We start from the raw sequence: 24,308 nt of genomic DNA, 5'->3' as shown, positions 1-24,308 counted from the left end.
GTAGATTTTTTAAAAAGAGAGAGAAATAACAATAATGAATTATGAAAACACATTACCGGATGATTATCTTACACCTGCCTCAAACAAGATTATGAGAGAAATTACATGAACTACAATAATCTGGTTTGTACGGTTTCTTTTTTTGCAGCTCTATCAAACAATAGCTGGGTGTTTAGACAGTGGTACAGGGATGGCCAACATTTGCATTTTCAGGTACCACTTTATTCTACAGACTGTGGTCTGGGAGCCAGATGTGTCTGTTACTGCACAAACAAACCCCCTGACAAATGGTCAGTCTCCTTAATGATGCTGGTACCATCTAGCATGAAGAGCTACATGCAACACACAACTATAAATATTTGCATACATGTCATGTCTGTGTTGCATACAAACCCGGGGTGTGTGTGTGTGTTTAAGCGGAATATCTCCATCTTTCACATCCTGAAAAGCATTTTCATTCCATGGCAAATGAACCTGTGGCCAAACCTTTGGCCAGATCCTGACTCAGATCTGGTGCACCCAAAGGCCAGGTACAATAACCTGGAGGGCTGCATCCAGTCCATATGCTCCCAGTTGGCCATCTCTGCCCGAATCTGTTTACATAATCGGTTTCCCCCCATATATATTAGTGTCAAGAGCAAATTAACCAAACAACAATACAAATGTGGAATGCCATCATGCTTACAGCATATGAATATCTATCAGGGTTTCACAATGTGCCACCCTACATGTAGAAATGAAGTGCTTGGGTATCCCCAGGAGGAAAAAAAGAAAGCTTTACTCATGACTGACAAACTGAAGAATGATACAGCGCCAATATAAAGAGCGGGTTCTGAATGCTGACAGCCAATGCGGCATAATGGTTAGAGAGCTGGACTGGAGAGACCTGGGTGTAAGTCCTGAGTCATCTCTCAAGCTCACTAGGAGATTTCTAAAACCAGACATTCTCTCTCCGCCTAATCTACCTCACAAGAAATTGTTGGTATAAACTGGAGGAGGGCTAGAGCCATGTTTGTTACTACCCTGAGCCGTGGAGGAAGGGCTGGATAAAAATGTGATGATGTGAGAGCAGGGGGCGAGAGTTAGGCCTACAGGAAAAAATGTGCTGCCAGCAGAATTATATACTGACAGACAGAACCTGAGAGACAAAAACTGTTCCGACAGTGTCCATTAAGAGCCCCACTGAACTGCATGTGGCATACTTTACAATGACTAGGCAGACTGTTCATCATTTACACTGCATCCTAGTGTGACCTCTCAAAATTGGCTCGGGAAGAGTCTTGCCTTTTAAGATTTCAAGAGGGAATGGGGGGGGGGAGCAGAATGGAGCTACATTTGAGGAGAAACTGAGGAAGTGTCTGTGGCAGCTCTCAGGATATCCAGCAGGCCTTGTATGCCTTGGTTCAGGGTTGGGCCTACCAGGCAGAAGATCCTGAGCTACAGTTTCACCTCAGTTAAAGAGGCTACCTCAGCAAGCAGCACAAATCGTGGACTTTAAACTAAAAAATGGGAACACGGCTGTACCCTAATTCATACCTTCATAAATATACATTTACTCTTTATTTGATTCTATAGGTTTCTGTTACTGCCTCTCATTTTCTTTGATGTAAGTCCCTGAGAGTGTGGTTGAAGAGAACGCATATTAGCGGAGGTTGTGATTAGCCTGCAACCTGAACTGAACACCAAAGCTCTGGTTTAGATATCCTTTGCCCCTCAGGAATTCCAAGATGTGGGAAAGGCTTCCATTCACCACCATTCTAAACAGATGGAAGGGCAGAAGAGGCTTTAGACTTGAACTGCCATACTGTGTCATGGCCAATCACCGGGGAGGGGGGGGAGAGAAGAACCACCACAAGAGCCCTACATTAACCCATCTTCCTCTGATATGCGCTTTTTCTTAAAACCATCTGATCAGCACTTGCTCTGGGAGCAACAATTAGCAAATTCCTTTATGTGAGCAGCCAGTCACCTATTTGATCATGCCAAAGCACTAGCAATAGGTGCCTGCTTGTCCCAGCTATTTAGTGATGGAAGAATCCACAGAGCCACATTTGGCTGCCCCCCGTCCATCCCCTGGCGAGCAGCTCTTTAAATGCAGAACAGAGAGCGTGTGGTTTCATGTCCTGGGTTTTGGCAGCCCAGCACTTATGGCAGCTATCCATCCAGAGAGTGGGTAGCTACCACTGAGAGCACAGCAGAGCGGAGAAGGAGTGCCTGGAACACTCACCATTTCCAAGGCTATTAGTGCATTGTTACGTTTGTAAAGGAATGTTTCTGTGCTACTTGAGCTGAATCTTCCCTCTGTTGTAAACCGTCTACAGTACTCTCCATTTTACACAGTGTTCAAGAGTTTTTTTAAATGAAAGTGTGTTCTAGCCTGTAGTATAATGGGCGTAAATGGAGAGCGCTTACTTTCCAACCCCAAAGTAGACATGAATTCACAGAAAGACATCTGGCACATCTTTCTGTGATAATAGTGAACTATCACATAGGATTGTTATGAAAATGAAAAAGGTAATCACAGCCAGATCTCATGCTCTATGGAAGCTCCAATACACATGAAGTTCTTGCATGTGCAAGAGTGTTTTTTTTAACTGCTTTAACATCTGATTTTAAAAGATCAAAAGCACTTTAAAATAAGCCAGACTCATACTTCTGATAACAATTTTCCTTCCTTCCCTATTAAAACAGAAAATAAAAAGGCAGACGTGCAGTCATGGTGTCTATATGTGTCGAACACTCCTTTTCAACTTGTTTTTCTTCATAAAATAGCATTGTCTAATTAGTTCATTTATACCTTTCCTTTTCCCTCTACGGGAACCCAAAGTGGCATACACTGATCTCATTTTATCCTCACAACAACCCTGTGAGGTATGTTAGGCTAACAGTGCATAATTGGCCCACAGTCACCCAGCAAGTTTACACTGCGTAGCAGGGATTCGAACTGGGGGTCTCCTAGATCTTAGTCCAACAGTCTAACTAGTATCTTACACTAGCTCTCTTGTTACTTAGCACTCCTGATGCATAAAAAGGAAGGAAAAAAGACAATGCTCACATACAAAAATGGGAACTACGAAGAGCCAGAGAGAATCCCAGTGGCTGATCAGGCATATCAGCCGCCAAGCAGTCTAAAAGTAGGTTCCAGATTCTTTAAATGTTTTCAATCCTTGTCTTCTTTTATAAGTAAATCCTCTGCTTAGAAGCTATATTTACCTTTTCTGCTACCCAAGTGGGGGTTATTAAGGCGGCAAATAGTTCTGCGCAAGCCATAGGAATGCATAGGCAGAGCGGTTCCCTGCAGTAAAAGGAATGGGGGAAACCTTTCATATGTGGGAAGTGTTTGCACAATACTGAAATCCCCAGACTAGGGTGGCTTCGCTGTAAAAAACCCCCACTTTTCCACATTAAAAAGAGCTATATAAATTATTGCAAGACACCGAGAGTACAATTTCAGTTTTAAATGCACATCTCCTGCAAATGTAAAAAAGTAGAAAGTGTACAAATGTACAATATGTTTCTCAGTCAGACCCTTAAAAAAAATATCTCTCTTCAGCCGCCCCTGAGCTCTGTGCTGCCATTTAGCCAGCCAACTAACCATGAGAAGTAACATAACAAGCAGCTGGCTCTGTTTACAAAATCTTCTAGGAGCTGCAGGCAAAAGATACAGATAAGCCATAAATTGCCCACAATGTTGTTACAGGCAAAGAATCCGACCCCTTTAAAAAAAAAAAGATTAATGATGCATTTTGATCACTACATAACTTAGTTCTAAAGGTACTCCTTTCAAAGTGAGAAATGGCTGATATACAGCTGACGCTAACATATACACAATTTACTCCAGACATCAATGTCTTAAATACGAACCCCTCCAAAATAGAATACTTACAGTTGGCAGGGGAGATCTTTAAAATAAAAAAGCATCCATAACATAAGCACAGCTCACATCCTACTGTTATTGTGCTATCTGCACACGGCTCCCGCAGGACTCGGGATTCATAACTGGAGCCAGTTAGCACATCTGTATCCCATCTTTCTTCCAAGACACTCAGGGTGGCTTAAAAGTGGTTCCCTCTCCCCCTCTCATTTCTAGTTGAAGGAGCATCTTGCTGTCAGTTGGCATACTGTGGTCCGCCAGGGTTAGAGGCAGTGCATGGCATTCATGTTTCACATTTGTATTGGTGCTTGTGACAGCATTCTACAAGGCAGCCCATAGTCCTACTAACGTGCATTTGATTGCCCATGGATTTAACACTTCTCTCCAGTTTAGAAAAGGCTTGTCAAAAAAAGGACGCGTTTACTCTAACTTTAGTATCAATGCATCTGTCATCTTGCTCTGATGGAAAGATTTACACTTCAGCCAATTCCGTTAGCACAAAATGGTACCCGTTTATGTCGTTTGTAAAGTAAGCGCCTTCTGTTCGACAATTTTCTTTGCGGTGTATGTCAGGGGTCCCCAACGTGGTGGCCACGGGTGCCATGACGCCCACCAGCACCATTCCTGGTACCCACCAATGTTTTTAGAAAGTGGGCCAGGCCGGGCAGAGCCGTGCACGGCAAAGCTTCTGACTGGCCACCGAAGATTTGATTGCCTGTGCGGATTTTTAAAAGCACTGCTCTGGCAGCACCTGCCATTACAGCACAAGGTTCTTTGCTGTGTGACTGAATACAAGCTGTGGCGGCCATTGTGTGTCTGGCTCCGCCTTTTATGGCAGTCATTTTGTTGCTGCATGCACCGCACTCTACCAGAATTCCAAAGGTGCCTGCTGGCTGAAAAGGTTGGGAACCCCTTATGTAAGATGATACGGACTGTATGATTTACTAATCGAAGCAAGCTCACAGTAAACCTACAGCCGTTATTTTATTAGATAACTTATACAGTATACCATGGAGGGGAATGGCTTCATGTATATAGAAAGTCCCAGGTTCAATCCCTGGCATCTCCAGTTAAAGGACAAGGCAGTAGGTGATGTGAAACACCTCTGCCTCAGACCCTAGAGAGCTGCTGCCAATATGAGTAGACAATACTGACCTTGATGAACCCATGGACTGATTCAGAATAAGGCAGCTTCGCGTGCATTCATACAACTGTATCCTCCTTTTTTTACTCACTTCACAGTGCAATCCTAAACAGGGTTACCACTTCTAAATCCAGTGGACTTGGAAGGATGTAAATCTATTTAGGACTGCACTAGGGTTATTGCCATTTCTTTATGTTTCTTTATTATATTACTAAATTATAAAACTTTTCAATAAACACATATTAAAAAAACAACAATGCAGCCCTACCAAATCCTCTCATCTGATCACATGTATAACACATTCAAAAAGCATGTCCTAGAAATCGATTATAGTAGTTTGATCTTGAGAGCCCACAGAGTTTGCTCTTTCCTATCTTTTGGTCTTTCTTTCCCAAGAACTTTACCCCCCTATAAGTATTATCTTACCATCCCACGTTACTGTAAAACTTTTTTGTTTGCAAGATTGAATATTATTCCTACAATGGTTTTACAGGGGAGATTTCTGAATAGGCCCTGTTCTGACAGGATCTGCCCTTGTGGCCTCAATAGGATAGATACATCCTTCCATGCTCTCCTTGAATGCAGGCTCTTTTAGAATATAAGAGATCACTATTTTAAGCCTTTAATCAACCAACTGTCCCCCTATGCTCTGGAAACTTTGGCTCTTTTGCTCAGCGATAAGGATCCTACGTTTACTCTAGGAACTGCAAAATTTCTCTCAGTCCTTTTAGCCCTTGCATCAAAAAACTAAGAAGCAAGTATCTTTTGCTGCTCAAGATCTGTGAATCAATGTGCTTCTAAGGGTATAAAAGGAAAGGAAAGGATAACACATACAAAGATTTGCAAAGTACCACTCTTTTCCCCTGCTTGGTTTAAGGCCAAGACTCATAGTACAGCGCTGGTACAGTAGCTCTTGCATCAGATCTTACCAACTGTTTGCATTGCAGGCCTGAGGGCTGAGCTGGTGGGTGACTTTTCAGACACAACTCCCAGATCTCTGCTAACACTTTAGAAACAAACATATCATTGGTCAGTGTGCCCCTGTCATACTCCCAACATAAAGCTTTCTTAGGAAAATCCCACATGTGGCAAAAATGTACGCTTTATTATGTTTGAAGAAATTTCTGGTTGTCAAACGTTTCATAGGACGTGGATAAACAAATTCACAAAACGAATACAAACTTAAGTGCTTGAAACTAATCTCATTTGATCATGCCAACGTCCCGATTTCTGAAAGCCAGATGTTGGCAGTATAGTGACAATTCTATATAAAGCGGGCCAATTTTTCCTATTATTCAGTCTTCAGTCTGGATTTAGAGCACTGGCAAAGCCTCAGACAAGAGTTAACATAAAGAGTTAGCATTAGAGAGGGGTGTTCCATAAAAGAAAAGAAAAAACTGAAGTGAATCCTGGCTGTGAAACTCCCTCTCTTTATTGTAGGGCAGTCCTTTGATTTTGGAGCAAGCCGCTTGAGGAAAGTAATAGTTTGCTTTTATAAGGACAAAGACCTACAGCTCAATTCAAAGTCTGCTTACTTAGAAGAAAGTAAGCATGCGACGCCTCCTTATACCAAGAAGATAGTTTCAGACGGTAGCCGTGCGAGTCTTCCAGTAGAACGGTGAGATTCGAGCCCAGCAGAACGTTAGAGACCAGCAAGATTATTACAGTATGAGCTTTCAAGAGTCAAACTGATATCTGACAAAGGGAGCTTTGATTCTCAAAAATGTATCTCCCCCCCCCCAAGTCCTTTTGGTCCCTAAAGTGCTACTGGACTCAAATCTAGCTCTCCTTACACCAAGTCAACAACAAAAATGGTGGAGTAGTCCCAGTAAACATTTCTGTGCAAACGCCTTGGCAAGCTCTTTGCCCCTGAAGAACATCTTACTCGATTGAAATGTGTTGGGCAATAATAAACTTTTCTTGTTGAAGGTGCAGTTCTTCTTCTGTCTGACTGCCGATCCACCTACTTCAGTGCAATCTACTCTGGATGGCATCAGCTCCGCAGAATCTCAAAAGAGCGGGATCTTTCCAGATACCTGCTTTGTAGATCCATCAACTAGACACGTTGAGACTGAAACTGGGACCTTCTGCATGCAAAGGAAGTGGTCTACCACTGAACCTTGCCCATACAAAGCATCATGCCAGCAACAAAAACAGATTTAGAAAGAATCCAGAAAGAATCCACAACCAAGATACTAGACTCCTACTGCTTACTCCTACAGATCTGCCCTACAACAGTTACGTGGGGTCTCATTTCCAGAATTAACACATGCTTCCATGGGAATAATAAAACAAAACAAAACAAAAAAGGAATAAAACTTCATATCAAAAAGTGGACCTAAGCAGAGAAGGAAAGTTAGTGGTGATTCAGTGACGACCATACCAACCTCCTTTCCATGTTACAAAACTGTAAGATGAAAATTATAAATATCCATGTCTATTGATCAGTCAGAGCCAAGTCTGCTGAGGCATAATGGAAGTCTGAGCTGCCTGGGCTAGCAGCTATCAGCACGAGACTCCCAGGCACGTGGATAACAGATTGCTGGTGTTATGGTTATAAGCACTGGTTACCACCAAACCAGGTGTAGAAGTGTGCCAACAGTGCACTCCTAAAGAGAGTTACTTCATCCTAAACCTACTGAAATCAATGAGCTTAGAAGGGTGTAACTCTGTGACTCCAGCCTATAACTTGGAAAAAAAAAAGGATTTAAAAAAAAAGAAAAGAAAGAAAGCAGTATTGCAGACTGGTCAGAGGAAGGCACAGCAAACCACCTCTGCCTAATCACTTGCCTTGAAAACCCTATGAGGTTGCTGTAAGTTGCCTGTGACTTGATGGCACTTTCCAGGCACATTGCAGACCGGTCAACAGTTGCTTAAATAGCATTCACTCCAGCCATTTGGTTGCAATACTGTATAATCTGCCACATGTGGGTGTGGCTGTCATGTGGTGAGAGAGGTGGGGACGGGAAGGCTCGGAGGCAACTGGACTGAAGACTACCCAACCCACCCCCACGGCCTCTCCTATAGATTCTTTATACCCCAACCACCTACAATCAAATAAAAAGGGGGACACTAGCTACGAATTAAAGATTGGTAGCATGTAAGCTATATGTTCTGTAAAGGTCTCTTACTTGGAAACTTGCTTGCTAGACCAAGCTTGTACTTATTTGTTGGGCAAACAGAGATCACGTTTTCTTAGATATTTGACTTGACAGACAGGACACAGATGGAGATGGAGAAAAAGGCTTATTTAACAGATAATAAAGTATTTAATAAAATATGATGTGCGGATAACTTATGCTGGCTCTCAAATACAGTAAATAACACCTGAGGGGAGATTTGATTCCCCTTTCTCTGGACAAGGTACCTCAGCAGGTTCAAGGCTGCTCTTTTCTATCACAGAGCACCTTACCACAGAACCTACACACCTGTTAGGAATTATAGGCCCTTAAAGGATGCTTATTTGTGACACTAAAATAAGCTTTCTTCCCTAAGCTGGCCCTCAAACCCTACCTAAACGCTAAATAAAAAACTGGCTAAGCTCACACTGCTTTCCAGAGCCACAAAATCCCTACCCAAAAGAAAAAAGCTTTTGTTCCTAAACTGAGGCTGGCTCACCCACTCCCATCCAGTGGAGTTCCATGGGCTCTGATTGGCTCGTAATCACTTGGATTTGCATGAGGCCTAAATCACAAGAATTGGTTCAGAGGCTAGTAGGAAAGGCAGGAGTTTTAAGGATGATTGTAGGGTTGCCAGACTCCAGGCTGGGGATCCCCGAGTTTCCAGGGCTTCCCTCCACTGCAGACCAGCTGGCAGGCAGGGGAAACCCTTCCTTTAAACAGGAACATAGCACCTGACACAATGATGTCACACGGATGTGATGTCATCGCGTCGGGAACATCACATGGGGATGCTCTGGTATTTGGGCAAACTCTATGGTTTTTGAGGGGACGCCACTCAATGCCCCCACCCACCTGGAATGCCCCTCAAATCCCCCCACCGGAGGAACAAAGAGATCTGGCAACTCTAGATTATGGCCACAGTAGGGTACTAACAAATATGGGGTTCCCTGGCTTAAGGGCAGGCTACACTTGATGACCCATCAGCTTCTTTAAGCCTTCTCATCCGACAAATCCATGATAACAGCAAGAAATATCGGACTGTATTCATTTTTACACTAATTGCCACATGGGATCAGGAAGTAACAGTCATGCATTAACATCAAACTAATAATATTCTTATCAAATTGACTATATATGTGAGCAGCGACACAGAAAGTATATCAGTTAAGCAATTTCCATATCCCATTTAGAAAATTAGATCTGCAATGGCCTTTTGTTTTGACACTGATAAAAATAATAAAAGTGAGAGGCGATGATCAAAGTTTGCTGCGAAGCTGTGGCTATTCAACAGTTAATTTAGAAATTTTAATTACAAGCTGTGGGCAGCAGCCAGCTACAGCAGTTTTATACCTCTGCTGGGATCCCATTTTGCTCAGATTTATTTATTTATATCTCTGTCCCAAGATGAAAGCATAAGATAACCACTTCTATTACACATCTAAGTACAATTAATCCATTGCACCATTCTTGTTCGAAGTATTTTATGTGGACAAAAATTAGAATTTACTGTTAAATCGATAGGTATACACAGCTGATGTGAGAGAGGCCATATCCACATTAGGTGACAGAAGATGACTCCAATTAAATCCAGACTGGGAATCCTTACCCATAATGAAAATCTACTGCCGAAAGGATTACCAATAAAACCGGTAAATCTCTTTTCTTGTTAGGCATGTAAACAAGAACAATCAATATTTCCTGGAAAAGAAAAAACAACTTTTCAGTGCCGTATTTCAACTCAGACACCTGGCTTACACTTTTTCTGAATTCAAAAAGGCAGCGAAGAAGGCACAAAGGCAACCATCCTAGTGCTGTACTGTGTTTCTGTGATGCAGCGCTAAAGCAGCTCCACATCCTACGCAGCTGTCTTGCTTTAAAGCCAGAAGGTAAGGCAGATTGGGAGGGGGGTCCTTAGGATAAGGAGTGGGCTCTGAAGGATGTAAGAAATGTAGAGGGCTCCAAAGAGAGCACAGGTCATGGGAGAGGGAACAACAGATCTCCGTGCTACTTAGGCAATGGTCCGTAAAAAGCACAGAATCCGAATTTTTTAATAAAGGGATCTATGTAATTCAAACAGAACCTTTACAAAATCCTTTCAGTTTAAGAGATACTGTTTGGTAGAAGAAGAAAAAAATAAAGATTGTTTAATCATGCAAATAATTTGCTTCTAAGGTGTGACCGAAAAAAGAGAATGAAAGATTCTTCATTCTGAATCACCAAGAAGATCCTTCATCTCAGTAGATGAATTTGAGCGGGGAAGCACCTTCTCAGCTTAATCAGAGGCAAGTGAAACCGGCATATGTAATAAGGCGATAGGACTCAGCCCATTAACATCTCCGTAATGCAGTGTAACTGGTTTATGGATCTGAGCCTACGTTGCACAGCTGGGACAATACAAGACTTTTCATTTGGTGGCATAAACGGTGATCCAGTTTCAAAATGCATCCATTGTCAGACGAATTAAACAGAGTTGTTTCACTAGACATCAGAATGGGCCCCAACACTGTGTGTGGTTTTATCCGAGCTGTCTTTTGATGGCAGATTAAAGCTCTTGAAGGTCTGACATGTGCATATAATTTTTAACTGTTATTTTACAGCAAAGTGTTACTTTTTAAAATGCTATGGACAACATGCCACAAATTGAAATAAATACATTAAATATGTTTATTTATTAAATATGTAACAAATTGGCTTGGAAACTGATAAAGAAATCTGTATCGAAAATTTGAATGTGTAATGGCAGGCAGGAGGCTCCGCAGAGCTTTATGTATTTTGATATTCATACCGCACCCTTTGTCAAAAGGCTCAAGGGAACTATGAGAAGCAAGACTGGTATTTTTTAAAAGTAAAATCTACTGAACAGACTAACAGCTAGGAAAGCTCAGTCCAAAAATAAATCCGGCCTTTCGTCTCTTCCAAACAAAAATACAATCTTCATCAAATTCAATAAAATACCCTCTGAGGCAACCAGTTTTACAAGCTCTTCTAAAGTTCAATACGCTTGAGACACCACCTCCAGAAGGCCACTCCAGTCACGGCACAGCCACAAAGAAGGGGCCCAAACCAGAGAAAGGCTGAGGAGCAAAGATACAATAAAAATAAAATCTCATAAATAAAATACCGTACCTTTATTATATTTTTGCTCCTCAGCCTTTTCAGGTTTCGCCTGGTTTGTGTGTTGCCTACAAGTTTGTGTCTATTAAGCAACGTCAAGTCGCTTCCAACTTATGGCAACCTTATCAATTAATGTCCTCCAAAATGGCCTATTGTTAACAGCCTTGTTCAGGTCTTGCAAACTGAGGCTTCCTTACTGAGTCCATCTCATGTTGGCTCTTCTACTTCTTCTGCTGCCTTCAACTTTTCCTAGCATTATTGTCTTTTCCAGTGACTCTCGTCTTCTCATAATGTAACCAAAGTATGATAGCCCTATTTTTGTCATTTTAGCTTCTAGGGAGAGTTCAGGGTTGATTTGATCTAGAACCCACTTATTTGTCTTTTTGGCAGTCCACAGTATCCGTAAAGCTCTCCCCCAACACCAATTTTTAAATTAGAACTTTGGCTGCAGGTTAGGGTTGCCAAATGGATTTTGGCCGGGAGTGGGGGGCAGCCATTTGAGGGGAAAACTCTTTGTTTTCCCCTCAAATGGCATGGCCCCGCCCCCAGCGTGCGACGTCACTTCCGGGTGGAGCGCACGCGGGGGTGGGGTTTCCCCGGGCCCCGATTCCACGGGAGCAGGAATCGGGCCTTGAAAGCAGGGGGAAATCCGCCCCCTGGGGGGATTTGGGAACCCTACTGCAGGTTTACTCCCTCCTATTCTCCTGTTTTGTGCCTAACAATGGAAAAGGCCCCATTTTTAATGGAGGCAAACTGAACAAAGAAAGGATAGTCAACAAAAAGCTTTGAGCAGATCTAAGCAGTTACATGGATTCATAGCAAGGAAGTCCCAGGGTTTATGGAGGTATTTAAAGGCAAAAAACCCCACACCTTGAATTGAAAACATACTGGTGGTCAGTCCAACTGTTTTGATAAAAATTCATATTGGCTTGCCTCTGAAGCAGATGGCTAGCCTGCCGCATTTTGTACCAATGGAAGCTTCTGCATTATCTTCAAGAGCAAAGGAAGGGCAAGGGCTGGAAAGGAAAGGAAGATGTATCATGCTATTGGAGGCCATGTAATGCTGTGTATGAGTTGTCTCACCTGAGACTCATGAGCACCTGATGCAGAGAGTGTGCTTACTGAGCAGGTCTACACCAGAATAAAGTTATCTCCTAACTACTATTACTTGTCAAAGATTCACACTGCATTGTTTTATTTGAGCTCTGTCCTGCAGGCTTTCCTGTACCTGCCAATGAACTGTCCACTTCTCAGATTCCACCGGCTCAAACAATTTGTATTTATCTGTAGAATGAGCAGGAAATGTTTGTGGGTGGTGACTGTAAGTATATCTCTAACTTGAAATTTAAAAAGAAACTGGATTGAGGAGCACGTGAATTCCCAGCCAGGCTTTTTCAGGAAGACTGCAGAGCAGTCGAATAATATACTGCTAGGTTCTTTTAACATATTCTAGTCCTGTGGAGGCTCTGAGGTTAAGACACTGAGCTGCAGACTGGAAGGTCTGTAGTTTGGCAGTTCGAGACTCTAGTGCTGCATGACGGAGTGAGCTCCCATCTCTGGTCCCAGCTCCTGCCAACCTAGCAGTTTGAAAGCAAGAAATTGCAAGTAGATAAATAGGTACTGCTTCTGTGGGAAGGTAACAACATTCTGTGCACCTCAGCGTTGAGTCATGCCGGCCACGACCATGGAAACATCTTCAGACAGCACTGGCTCTTTGGCTTGGAAACTGAGATGAGTACTGCCTCCTAGAGTCGGATTCGACTTGCTTTCGAGCAAGGGAAACCTTTACCTTGACCTAGTTCTTCTGAAATGCTCTACAACAAAGCCTTTGTATTTTAAAACACGCCGTTCTAACAACCCTCCAAAAGGCCAAGGCTTTGTGGGTACGCAAATGTCAAAATCCCTAGGCATACCTCGGTCTTCAGATTGCTCTCCTGTGCAAGAGCTCCCCCTGCCAACCCCCCCCCCCAAATATATATTTTTTAAACTCAGGAAAATTTTAAAAGTGGTTTGTGGTTTCTTGCCAGCTGCAGCCAAAAAGGAAATACACAGAAAACCACACTTGTGCATACTACTGTGTCTTGGACAAGCACGATTCAGCTTGTCAGAAGAGGGTTTAAATACATGCATAAATGTGCAGCTGAATTCATCCTTGATATGACCCGTGATACAACCACAGGTAAGAAGTAAAGATCTAAAAGAGCCGTGCGGCACTACCAAAGACAATTTTCTGAGCTATTTGCCAAAACTATCCCTTTGTTAGCAGGAGGCCGGGGGAGAGGGAGAGGGAGCTGAGACAGTTCTGTCACTTTCGGCCTGAGCCACTACCTCCTATATAGGAGGTAGTGCCTGAGCACATTCTGAAGTTTACATTTCAGCAAGAGATGGGAAACACGTGACGCATTCTCTTGGACTTTCTCACCACTCCCTAGCAAAAACCAGAGAAACAAAACAACACACACACATACATACACACATAAACACACACAAAAACCCTGCCATCTTTCTAGGAAATGTTGATTTAAATCTTAGAAGACAGGTACAGAATTCAGGCACTTTATTTTCTCCCAGTTACAGTCTCTACTTGAACATTAGCCTCATGTTTTCAACTACAGAGCAAAAGAGAGAGAGAGAGAGAGATGGGGGAAGGGAGTGAAGGGCAATGGAAAAGCAGAGAAGAGAAAAGGGATTTTAAAACCCCTTTACGGCTGCAGCCCCTATCTGATGCAAAGGCCCCTATGTCGGCTTTTAGCTTTTAAAACAACCCAGAGAGATCCTTATCATGGATCTACTCAGCCACTTTGGTCCTCAGTGCTGGAAGGCTTGAGGAGCGGCAGAGCGGAGCAAAGTTACTGCTGCTCTTTGTGTTGTGTTCCACCTCTGACTCGCACATTTGTCATGGCAAAGCAACGGAGAATTATGACACCGAACACTGGAATACTGCCGCCGATAGGACTTGACTCGGCAAAAATCAGCTTCTCACTTTCAGCACTTTTGAAAGTTCTCACTGCCAAGTCGTCAGCTATTAAGACTGAGGTAAAAAAGAAATCCAGTCGGGTAGGAATAAATCTCCAGGTTAAGGTCTGCCAGACAGGAACACAATTATTAGTGTTTTAGTGCAAGCCAAACAGTGGGAATTGGTGTGATTTCCCAGAGTAAATCTGTGATTTCTCGGTTAGCTGAAGGCTCTGATATAGCTGACAAGGCCGTTCTAAACGACAGTCCTTGTAAATGAATGGCTGAAGGCTGCTGACCGCCCTCTCCCCCTATGAGCCCCGGAGAGCTCTGCACTCCTCCGATCAACATCTCCTGGTGGTCCCTGGCCCGAGGGACGTCCGCTTAGCCTCAACCAGGGTGAGGGCTTTGTCAGCCCTCGCCCTGGCCCGGTGGAACATGCTCCCACTTGAGATCAGGGCCCTGCGGGACCGAGCACAGTTCTGCAGGGCTTGTAAAACGGAGCTGTTCCACCGGGCCTTCGATTGAGGCAGCAGGTGTTCAACCTATTCTGCCCCCCCCTGTCCTGTTCACAGCACTGTTTTTGACTTTTTGCTCACAGTGCCCTACTGTTTCTGGACACTATCTGGACATGAGTTTCTTAGGGTAATTATGTCATAATGCATGGGTTTGGTTGATCTGCTGTTCCTATTTATTGTTCTTATTGTTTGCTGATTTTATGTTGTGATCCGCCCTGAGCCCATGTTGGGGGGTAAGGTGGGGTATAATTTCAATAAATAGATAAATAAATAAATAAAGGTTTCTAGCCCCACTGTCCCACAAGTTACAAGAAGGTGCCCAACTCTCTGGCATGTATTCTGCTCCCATCTTTAGTGGGATAATCTAATATGGCACCCCTGTACTCATCAGAATTTAAATTACTAAAGAGTAACCTGCCATGGACTTAAAGAGGCAACATAGCCAAAGAAACAGCAGCAGAATATGGCCCATCAAACATGCTTCCCGTAGACAACGTAAAGTGTATGAGGCAATTCTTTCTGAAATTTGCATATCCATGGAACATGAACATTTTAGTATTTAATCTCAGCAAATACAAGGTTTCCTCTCATGAAAAACACCAAAGGTTAAGGTTTTCTCTCATGTCTTCGGTCTAAGATCTTGAAATACACAACGGAACAAACAGCTCTTTTTTGTTTGTCTGTTTGCCGTGCATGCTCATTAGAACAGCAAAACAACCATAGCTGCTAAGTCTGATTCTTTCTTCCAAGGTCAAACAGTTCATAACCTGGTATGGACACCTAAATCCATAACAAGTTTCAGATTTCAATCATTTTCATTAAGTCTGCTGAGTATGTTACAGTATTCATCAAGCAAAAAAGTTCTCAGGCTTAAGCTGGAGAAAGGGGTGAAACAAAATGGCTGACTTTACATGAAGAAATAAAATGGCTGGTTTTTCAGGAGTATGTTCCTTACTTCAACTATTAAAAAGGTCCTCTTTAAAAAAATAGCAGCCTACTTACAAAAAAAGATCAAAAATCTTTCTCTCACACATAGACACTGGATTCTGCGCAGGCAAGTTTTCACCAGCAGACAGCCAAGGGGAATTCTGCCAATACTTACTAAACCAATTTGGAATGTTGCTGAGATTGGCTGGGGGTAGAAAGGAGGAAAGAAGAAATGGGGGGACTGGTTTTAATTTGGGGGCTGGAGGTATTCTCAGTAAAACAGATTGGATGTTTGTGGTGGCATGATGGAAGTCATACTGTTTGTGTGATGAGTACAGGAACAGTTCACACATTAAAAACATCAGCCACCATGTGGAATGTTGAAATGGCTCCAAAAGGCTGTCATTTCCCCATTCCCAATCCTGTCATGGTACATCTGTGGCCCCCAATTTCCTGAGTCGGATTCAAATAAGGATAATTCCAAATGCTGAGAATTATCCTGTACTGTTTATTTATATAGTATTTATTTATGCGCCATTGGTTCACAATCTTCTTTATCCTTATACAACCATCCCTTAAGGTAGGCGACAATTATTCCCATTTTACAGAGTCAGTGACAGAGAGACTAACAGTGTGATTCTAAGCAGACATACCCTTTTAAGCTCATTGAATTAGAAGGATTTAACTCTACTTAGAAGTTTTTATACCTCACTTTTCTCTACTTTAAGGAGTCTGAAAGCAGCTTACAATTGCCTTCCTTTCCTCTCCCCACAACAGGCACCTTGTGAGGTAGGTAGGGCTGAGAGTGTTCTGAGAGAACTGTGACTGGCCCAAGGTCACCCACCAGGCTTCATGCGGAGGACTGGGGAACCAAACTCGGTTCTCCACATTAGAGTCTGCCACTCTTAACCACCACACCATGCTGGCTGTTTTAGGATTGCCCTGGAATTTACCCAGATCAGACTACAAGAAAACCGTCACTCAACATCCACTGTATAATACTAACTCCTCCCTCTATCAGAAGTTAACCAAGGTGGAACAAATTGGGGAGGGTAGAAGAATACATACATTTTACCAGAGGGAAGGTAGGCAACATGCTCATGGCCATGATAGTCCTTCCCTATTTTGGAAATGACACAGAACTTTTTGCTTTCACGACTCATCAGATTGTATGCATGAAATGGGATTGCAGGTATGTGGGAGCCAGTGCTACAAGTGTGTACTGAGTTCAAAGACACAGTGCTTGGGCTTTGAAATTTATCAAGTCTGTGACTTACGTAGAAAAAGAGCTAGGAGAACTCATTAGCATAACTCATTAGCATATGCCACACCCCCTGACATCACCGGAAATGTGTCATAAGGCCACACCCCCTGACATCACCGGAAGTGTGTCATAAGGCCACACACCCCGCCCCCAACGGTCCCGGCCGTCGTCGCTGGCCTTGCAGCTCCACTGCCGAGCCCCATGAGGGGCCCGGCGGTGGACCTGCAAGGCCGGCGGGAGTGCAAGGAAGCCCCGCAAATGCCCTCCCTGGCCCCAGGCAGGCAGGGGTGGGGAGAGGCAGGGAGGAAGCAACTTACCCTCCCTCTTCTCCTGCCTCCTCCTGGCTGAATGAGGGCCGGAAGCGGGGCGGCCAGAAGCAGGGGGCGGGGCTTCGTCATGTGCCCCGCCCCCGTACCTCACCCGGGGGAACTGCGATCCCCCGCGATTCCCCCCGAATTGACCTCTGCTTCTACGTCTTGTTCACGTCCACTCTTGTGTGATCTGCATTTATGGTTTGTGTTCCATTGTCCCACAAGACTCTTTTGTGGTACAACAGGAGAAAAAGTGCAGACATGCTATGCTTTTGAACTGAGCTTTACTATTTTCTCTCCCTAGCAAGTACTTGTAATGTTATGATCCAGTTCTCCAGCCCTCAGACACCTTGGACAGAACCACAGAAGATAGCTAAAAGACAGAGACTTTCAGTAAGGCTGGTCTTTATCTACTTTTTGAGCAGTGCTGTTTTGAGGTGTTTTTTAAATTAGGGACAGCTGTTGCCCATAAAATAGCAGAGGCTGCTAGAAGACAGCATTCACTGCCAGTCGGAGGACGGAGGGAGTGCAGAAGGTTTGTCTAGGAGAACAATTACTACTTCCAAAGCCCCAGGATCCTCCCTCTCTCTCATTATCTGCACATGGTGGCTCATGCTGTTAATGTAGGCCATCTTCCCAGTGGAAGTGAACAGAAAAACAATCGCTGTATCTCAAACACCCATTCTTGTACTATGTGTTGGGGAAGGGGGGGAAATACATGTTTGCCATAAACAATGGTGATTAACTCTCAGGTGCTTGAGCTACTCCACCCTTCCCAAATGTTTTCTTTATAGGAGTCATACTAGGGTTACCAATCTCAAGGTGGGCCTGGAGTTCTCCCAGAATTATAACTGATCTCCAGCCTATAGAGATCAGTTTCCCTAGAAAAAACAACAGCCTTGTTGGGTGGTTTCTAGCATCATATCCCTGCTGAGCTCCCTCCTCTCCCCAACTCCACCCTCCATCTCCACATCTCCAGGAATTTCCTAACCTGAAGTCAGCAACCCTAAGTGATATGGATTTAGCTGGAGACAAAATGTGAACATTTCCATCTCCCAAAATATGCCTGGAGTATGATTTCAGAATGTCAACTAACTGAAGAATTTAATTGATCATTTTCATGTTAACTGATTAACAGATAATAAATAAATGTACTCATTACCAGAATCTCAACATAGGTAGACCCTTTTTTTGAGAAACGGACATGTAAATCTTTATAAAATTGCTAATGTAAGGCTTTATACGGGAATCTTCCACAAATAGCAGACCAAAGATGGTCCCCAAGAAGACATAATCAGACTATTCCTTAGGCTGTAATCATACGCACACCTGCTTGGAATGAAGACTTATTGGACATAACGCTTCTTGGAGGATAAGCAAATTTCAGTGGTAGATCACATGCTTTGCATGCAGGAAGTCCCAGCTTCAACCCTGATGTCCTCAGTTGATGGATCTGAGAAGCAAGTTTTGAGAAAGACCCTGCTACATTTCATAGCTAGAAGCTACTGATACATGAAGCTGCCTTATACGGGATGACCTTTAGTCCATCAAAGTCAATATTGTCTACTCAGACTGGCAGCAACTCTCCTGGGTCTCAGGTAGAGGTCTTTCAATTGGAGATGCTGGAGGTTGAACTGCGGACCTTCTGCATGCAAACCAGATGCTCTACCATTGAGCCACGGCCTCTGCTCTCCTGATATCCTAGAGAGCCAATACTAGTCAGGGCAGAACTAGGTGGATCAGTGGTCTAACAGAAGAAGAGGCACAACAGAAGGGTACTTAACTCTCTTCCCCAACAATTAAAATCTCCACCTCAGTTTACATAGTAATTTACAGCTTAAACTGATCAAAGATTGAAGGCCAGCAAATCCACCATTCAACACCTTCAAATCTTCAAAATATCCTGAACATTTTTCTGTACCGCTTTTGTTGTGGTCTCCTAGGTGGCTTGTGGCCCATGGAAGCAAATTTTTAAATCACTGAGTTGAAAGATTTGAGCAATTCATGAAATCCAATCAAGAGGAAGTTGGAAGGGCAAGCAGGGTAGGTAATATCCTTTTTGAAGGGAAACAGATGGAGTATTCTGTATTGCCTGGGTAGATCAGCATAACTCTCCAGGAAGCTAAGGAGTGTGGTTTGTGGGTGTGTGCCTACAGTAACTGCACTGTACACAGACTTTACTCTTTTTACTCTATTGATTTCTATAGAATCCATCCTGAATATGTTAGGTACCATTCCCTAATTTTGTACTCACAGTCCTCATTGCACATACTGAAAAACATACGAAGCACCCATCTTTCTAGCACTGTTCTAACACCTTGAGGGCAAGTACAAAAATGTCTTAAAAATGAAAGTTATGATGGCATAGTTGCTATTTGTGTTCTAAAAAGCATCTGTAGAGAAACAGAAAAGGCTAAAGATGGCCCCAGTCACACGGGGGGGAAAGGCATGGCCAAAGCGCAGCTTTTCTGAGCCGCATCAAAATAGAGGTGCGGTGGCGGGATCAGACAGATCCCCCGAGCCGGGCGGGGGGGGGGGAGCCACGGAACGGAGAGTGAGGCAGCTGGCTGCGCATGTGTGCACATGCACAGTTTGGCCGGGAGCCTCGAATGCTGCAGGAGACGGGCGCACCGGCGATCCCACAGCCGCCCTTGCTGCGGAGTTTCAGGTAGGTAGTACTCTTTTCTAGGGTTGTTGGGTTTTTTTTGATGCGTGGTTTTGCCCGGAAAGGACGGACTGGGGACAGGTGCGCTCCGCTTCCCAGATGTTGCAGTGTGATCACGCCCATTTGATGCGCCCCCGATCTTGCGGGGCAAAACCTCCCATGTGACTGGGGCCGATACATGCCTTTCTTATATTAGTTAAGCCAGACAAATATAATCCACAACAGGGGGTGGACAAATTTTTCAGCCTGAGGGTCACATATGGGTACCTGCCTCTTTTGAGGGCCCCAAATCCAACACCAGGTCATCCTGCCCTGAGCCCGCTCTGGCGGGGTAGGGTGGGATATAAATTAGAATATAAATAAAATAAATAAATAAATTTCCAGCAATGGAAAGGGGATGAATCGTCATCCTGTTCAGAACTTTCAGAATCAGGTACAGACCCAGATGTTTCCTTTTGTTGCTCTTAACACCAGTCAGCCCTTGAACTGTTTAACACTTTTTCAGAAGTTTTTCAGAAGGCCACTAGCCAAAGGCCCTGGCTTGGATAGCCCAGGCTAGTCAAATCTCGGAAGCTAAGCAGGGTCGGCCCTTCTTAGTATTTGGATGGGAGACCACCAAGGAATTCCAGGGCTGCTATGCAGTGGGAGGCAATAGCAAAACACCACTGTTCGTCTCTTGCCTTGAAAACCTATGGGGTCGCCATAAGTCGGCTGCGACAGCACTTTGCGCGCACACACACACACACACAAGCCAAAGCTGCTGACCAGTAGGGTGGATGCTCTCATCAAATTAAAAGCTTCCACAGGCTGGATGTGCCCCTATACCTCTGGCCATAGGTTGCCCACTTCTGAATGGACATAAGCACATGAAGCTTCCTTATACTGAATCAGATCACTGGTTCATCAAGGTCACTATTGTCTACTCAGACTGGCAGCAGCTCTCCAGGCTCTCAGGCAGAGGTTTCACATCACCTACTGCCAGATCCTTTAACTGGAGATGCCAGGGATTGAACGTGGGAACTCCTGCACGCAAAGCAGATGCTCTACTACTGAGCCATGGCGATGGAGAGGAGTAATGGTGTCGGCGACGGGGCGATCTGGCGATTCAGCAAAGAATGGCGGCGTATCTAACATCGAGCAGCGAGTGCTCCAAGGCGGGGACTGGCCCGGAGACATAACGAAGCGACGGCACAGCTCGGCCGGAGCCTATCAGGACAGAGGCCGAGGAAAGGGGGCCGTCGCACAGTCGTGGAGCAACAGAACTGCCCAGAAGGAGTCGCTGCGGAGCCAAGCCAAACAACAACAACAACAACAAAAAAGACACCTACAGGGCAGAATCAAAGGAGAGGAGATCTGCTGGGAGATCGACAAAGAACAGGTAGGGTGCCTGTTAGGTATTCACCTCCCCCCAATACTATGTGGCCCTAGTTAGAATTGGTAATTTGCAATGTAAACCGCTCAAAGAACCTTCGGGATTAGAGCGGTATAAGAAATCGAAAGTATAAATAAATAAACAAACAAACAAACAAACAAACAGACGGAGCTCTCACACAGAAAGTATGGGTGAGAAGGAAACGGAAAAGGAATTATGCACATGACTATCACCTGATCAGTCTGACATTACATCAATGTATACATTCATCCATTCGGAGTTGCTTCTGTTATGTGAATTTTAAGTAAAAGAAATGTAATACTTTCTCCTTTGCTTTCTTGTATCTTTTCATGTATGGTTCTTAAATTAAGGACACTATCGTCAAAAAAACTGATCATCTGAATGCCCTTACACTTTCAGTATTGTATTTGCCACAGTAATTTGCTGCTTTTCTTGTTCACATTAATAAGCCCCTTATCAGGTATACTCTTCAACAGATGTTGATTATTCCACAGACTCAAAATGGCATTTGGGATGTCGTATGCCAATTAAAGCCCAACTAACAGAATTGGAATGGAGTAACACCACTTGCCACATCTTAAATATGCGTCACTAATTTGCCATTGCTGAACGGTAACAAAGAAAACCCAATTCCCCCCAAACTGTTATGTTTTCTCAGCACCAAAAGATTAAATATGTTACAACTTGCCTTTTGTTCACTTTTGTTAACAATCTCCTGGTTACTTTTGTTTGTTTTTTATCTAAATTATACCCTGTTGCTCAATACATTTCTGGCATATATTGCAAAAGATTTCACTTCTACTTTTCTGTGTATTGCAGTTCCTTTCCCAGTGCAATCACTTCTTCTTCTCTGGTTCAACTTGTGTGGCTGATTCCCCCCCCCCCATTTTTATGTTAATCTTCTGCTTTGCATTTCTACAGAAGACTCTTCATGGCCCCGTCAATGAAAACCTGTTAATTCTAAGAGCCTGTAGCCTCCATGGAATCGAATGCATCGATTTGATTTTTATCCCAGCTTTCCTTTAAGGACCTCAAGGGTGACAAAGAAAAGGACTCTTGTTGTCCTATTTATCCTCACAACATCCCTATGAGGATGGCTAGGCTGAGACGGTACGATTGGCCCAAGGTCACCCAGTGAGCTTCACAGCTGAGTGGAAATTTTAATCCTGGTCTTCCCAACACTAGTATGATAACTCTAACCCCGTTTTCCAGTAAATGGATGGATTCTTCAACAAATGTTTCCTCTAAAGCAAAATGTTTTAAAATGGATGAGTCCAGTACAGATGCAGATATACTTTTAGCACTAACATTGCGCTGGAAACTTATCCCAAGGCATAGGCTGCAATTAATATGCATATTTTAGTTATAGATTCAGGTGGGTAGCCGTGTTGGTCTGAGTCAGCGGGACAAAGTTTGAGTCCAGTGGCACGGCACCTTTAAGACCAACAAAGTTTTAATCCAGGGATAAGCTTTCGTGTGCTTGAAAGCTTATATCTTGAATAAAACTTTGTTGGTCTTAAAGGTGCCACTGGACTCAATGCTATATCATTAGCATATCTAGGCCAGGCAGTGGACATGTTCTGCTCTTTCTCCAATATCCTGAAATGGAACAATGATGGGGAAAAACAGAGCTGGCCCCTAAAATATAGTGGAACCTGACTTTACTCACTCAGTAGGAACATTACTGAACACGGGTTTAAGTTGCAACAGACAGCTGTCCAGAATACTGTGTTTATGCACTCCGGGTTTAATCCAGCTGCAGCTGCTGTCACCAATTGCATCATAGCCCTCCATTCGCTTCCCCTGCATCCTTAAATTCTTAAAAGGATTAGATAAAATATTGCTGCATCATTTCATATCTCAGTAATTAAAACGTAACCAGTAATATCTGCAGACATAGGATCCGAAAAGCTGACCCTAAGTTGTGCTGAACAGTCGCAGGGAAGCACAGGATCTGGCGTTGATGTTCTGCACTAGGGTAAAGTACTGCCTTGGACTCTTCTAGGGCAGAGAAGCTTGTTGGGAGAGGATGGGGCCATGGGCCATGGGCCATGTACCCTGTCCTAAAGACTACCAAGTGAAGTACCACAAGCATTTGGCACCAATGAGATATTTAGAAGCAAGCTGGGTCAAGCTACCCAGCTCCAATCTGTTTACTTCACCCAAAACCATAAACCTTGACTTGTTGGGCTAGGTAAATCTGTGGTTATAGTCCTTCTGTTTTAACTTTCAAAGACATCTGTAGTACCTGCCATCAAATTGCTACTGACTTATGGTGACCCTCAGGGCTTTTTAAAAAGCCCAGCAGGAACTCATTAGCATAATAGGCCATACCCAACAGCAAGAACTCATTAGCATATTAGGCCACACCCTGACAGCACAGCTCATTCGCATATTAGGCCACACCCCCATGTTACCAGAAGCGTGGTCATCCAGCCACACCTACCTTTTGCTTCTTATTCTCTTTATCTTTGTTGTCAAAACCCAGGGCTTTTTGCATGTTAGGTCACACACCCCTAATTGTAGCCAATACTAATGAGTTTCTGCTGTTGGGTGTGACCTATTATGCTAATGAGTTCCTGCTGGGCGTGGCCAACTTGGGAGCCAGCCGGAACTCCGTTCCTGTGCATTCATGCCCAAAAATAGCCCTGGTGACCCTAGCAAGGGGCTTTCAAAGCAACTGAGAAACAGAGGTGGTTTGCCATCACCTTCCTCTGCAGTCTTCCTCGGTAGTCTCCCATCCAAGTACTGGGCCCGCTTAGTTTTCAAGATCTGAAGAGATTGGGCTTTTTCATTCTGCCTTTCCACCCCCAAGGAGATCTATAGTACAGGAAAAAATCTCAAACCCAGCAATTCAGGATCTGGCAGGCAAAACCAAGGACCTTTCTGTGCCATGAGGCATATCCTCAATTATTTATACACATACATAAGTGTGTGTATATTATTAAGAAAGTGTGGGGCACTTCTTGGAATTGCCTGAGTAACGGGGTCCACAAGTCCTTTGTAATGATGGAGGCCAAG

At 43.8% G+C, this 24,308-nt stretch overlaps 1 protein-coding gene across 6 annotated transcripts in view; it reads right to left on the bottom strand.

Moving 5' to 3' along the window:
- Positions 1-24,308, bottom strand: part of ZMYND11 (zinc finger, MYND-type containing 11) — a 133,216-nt gene that overhangs the window by 60,471 nt on the left and 48,437 nt on the right. The gene's annotated exons all lie outside the window — the stretch shown is intronic.

The sequence above is a fragment of the Gekko japonicus genome, unplaced genomic scaffold, assembly GCF_001447785.1.
Source record: "Gekko japonicus isolate JY-2015 unplaced genomic scaffold, Gekko_japonicus_V1.1 scaffold1480, whole genome shotgun sequence".
In the NCBI taxonomy this organism is placed as follows: Eukaryota; Metazoa; Chordata; class Lepidosauria; order Squamata; family Gekkonidae; genus Gekko; species Gekko japonicus.
This window is presented reverse-complemented; position numbering and strand designations above follow the sequence as displayed.